The sequence below is a fragment of the Phacochoerus africanus genome, chromosome 15, assembly GCF_016906955.1.
Source record: "Phacochoerus africanus isolate WHEZ1 chromosome 15, ROS_Pafr_v1, whole genome shotgun sequence".
In the NCBI taxonomy this organism is placed as follows: domain Eukaryota; kingdom Metazoa; phylum Chordata; class Mammalia; order Artiodactyla; family Suidae; genus Phacochoerus; species Phacochoerus africanus.
The window spans coordinates 92,780,071-92,782,992 of NC_062558.1; the positions used below are offsets into that span (position 1 = coordinate 92,780,071).

General features: G+C 47.3%; 1 pseudogene; it reads right to left on the reverse strand.

The window, feature by feature from the left end:
- Positions 1-836: 836 nt before the first annotated feature.
- Positions 837-2,691, reverse strand: LOC125115606 (interferon-related developmental regulator 2-like; annotated as a pseudogene).
- Positions 2,692-2,922: the final 231 nt, after the last annotated feature.

Sequence of the window (2,922 nt, forward strand, 5' to 3'; positions counted from 1 at the left end):
ACAATTTAAATAACAAATTATTTGAAAGACAGTGACCATTTTAGTAGTATATTTTAGACTACTTTTTCAATTTCTTCCATAATCTGGGAGAATTTTTGGACCCTTCTTGAGTCAAATTTAGAAATTTAGTTCCCCAGAATCTGTTATTTCCATTTAGATTGTTTAAAAGCTTTTATAAAAGATTTCTTCTTTTTAAAATATCTTGCCTTTCATGAAGCACACTGAGTTTCTCATTATTCAGTGCTTATTTGTCTTCTCTTTTTCTCAACTGTCTAGAAATTGGTCTATTTTGGTATTTTCAAAGAATCATCTTTTTTCTTTCATTGTCCAATCTTTGTTAATTTGTATTTTTGTTGTTGTTTAATGAGTCCTTCCTACTATTTTTCTTTTTTGCCACAGAAGGCTGAGCACTATTTAATTATATCTAATAATCTTTAAAAATAAGCACATAAATCCATTCCGGGTAGTCTCACTCCCCCACCTGTTGTAGTGGCATTTATCCAGATACCATTCACCTCCAAGGAAGTGGTTCAGCCCAGAAGAGCAAGGCCTGAGAAAGGAAGGCACAATCCTCTTCTGTCTGCCCCACAGCCCTGTGACAGGCACACAGCTGGCCTGGCCTGAGACAGGGCAGGAAGAAATCACAGGGCTAAGTGCAGGGGCAAAGTGCCAGGGTCCCAAGCAGCCTGGCCTCCAGCCACCCATACTCTTGTCTGTTTCGGGTTTGTCATTAAAAAAATAAAGCAACAACTCCAGCCAGGGACCAGATATTATACTATTTTTTGTTAAAAGTACAGGCAAGAATGTGGACAATCTCCTCTTTAGGTAGTCCTGCCTCACAGGATGTCTGCCAGCTTGTCTTGCATATGGCTTCCAAGACTTGGTCCTGGCCTTGAAGGAAGCAGCATTGTACAGGTGCTTCTCGCCATGAGATCTTGCAGGCCTTCAGGACAGTGGCATCCAGCACCAGCACAGCACCCAGGCCAAAGATATCATGGAGCAGCTTGTTGCTTTGGAGGTGGTGATGCATGCCAGAACCCTGAACATCCTTGAAAGTGGTGTAGATCCAGCACTGAGCCCAGCTGTCCACATAAAGCACCTCCAGCTCAAAGCAGACTATCTCTTCCTCACATTTGCTGCCCTAAACAAAGTGCAGCACAGCACAGAAGGTAAAGCACTGGCACTGGCAGTCAGCCTTGGCACAGTACTTACTATCAATGGCCAGAGTGTGCAGTGCACTGCAGAGGGCCTCCATGTCCTCATAAACAAAATCCTTCTCAAGGTCACAGGCCAGTTGAAAGAGCAATGCAATGGTCTCTCCACCGGTGATCCACAGGTTCACAGTTTCACTGGACAAGAGCTGGGGAAGCTGGGGAAACTGTCTGTCCAAGAAGTAGCTGATGTGGGCCCTGGAGCAAATGGTGAGTATCAATGCCCAGGCCTGCAGAGCAGCATAAAGCAGGCCACCCAGGCTAGCAGGGACCATAGAGGCTATGAAGCTACCCATACCACAGGTCCAGCTGAAAACACCTTCCAAGGGGGTATGGCAAGAGACCAGGTCCTGTACATTGGCAGCAGCCACAGAGCAGCCTAAGCCAAGAGCAAAAGTGCAGTAGATGTGGGCAGCAGAACTAGCTGTGCCACTACTGAGTACAGAAACCAGTAGGGGCTGCAGGTTGTGGAATATCTCCTCCCCTTGGGTCCAGGGACCAATGCATGCATAGCGCCAAGCATGGCAGCGTCCAGGGCCTATCCCTCCAGTTTCCCTTCTTGAGGCACTTTTCCAAAGCATCCATCAGTGTGAGGCAGAGCTTCAGCAAGAAGAAGGAGAGCAGGTGAACTGCCAAGGCCAGGCACAGGCTCTCAAGAGAACCCTGCTGGGTCGTGGCACTCTTGTCTGTGATGCAGTCCACAAACTTCTCCTCAAGGTCTTCCTGCTGACCCTGCTCATTCAGCATCAGCCTCAAGGCCTTCCTCTGCTGTGGTGCTTAGGTGGCTGGGGCATTCACTGGCTATGCTGAGAGCCTCACTGGCTGCCTTGTCCTTGCTGGAACCTGAGTCCTCTTGGGTACTGCTCTGGGCATCTCCTCCACGGCACTGGCCACCTCTGCAAAGCGAGCTGCCCTTTCGGGCACGGGGCATGCTGGGAATGGGGCACTGGCCCAGGAGTGGGGTCAGGGGCCTGACAGATGAGCGCACTGGACCAACAAGTCGCTGGCCAGTGCCCTGAGCTGAGACTTGAGCAGACTGTGAGCCACAGGAAACACACATCACCATCTTCGCCCTACTGCTTTACTTTGTTAAATTTGGTTTTTTGTTGTTGGTTTCTTTGTTGTTGTTGTTTACCTTCTTAACTTTCTACCTTATTTTCTCTTGTCTAATAAATGCACTTAAAGTCAGGAACACTCTTCTGAGTTACATTTAGACAAAATATGTCATGCTGTTGAGTTTTCCTTCTTAAATACTCTGTACTTTCCTTTTTAAATACTCTGTACTCTGATATTCTGTACAGTCAAGAGCTGTTTAGAGGTGTGGCCAAGATGGCCGAAGAGGAAGACCCTGAGCTCACCTCCAACAGACACACCAAAATCACAACTACTTATGAAAACAACTTGAAAACCAGCAGAAAATATTTTCCACAGTTAAAGATATAAAGAAGGGGAGGTCCCTTAGTTCCCTAACTAGCAACCATGAGGGCACGGGTTCACTCAGTGGGTTACGGATCTGGCCATGAGCCATGAGCTGTGCTGTGGGTTGCAGACACGGCTTGGATCCCATGCTGCTGGGGCTGTGGTTTAGGCTAGCAGCTACAGCTCCAATTCGACCCCTCGTCTGGGAACATCCATGTGCCGCAGGTACGGCCCTAAAAAAAAAAAAAAAAAAGATATAAAGAAGGAACTACAAACCAGATTGGTAAAGAGG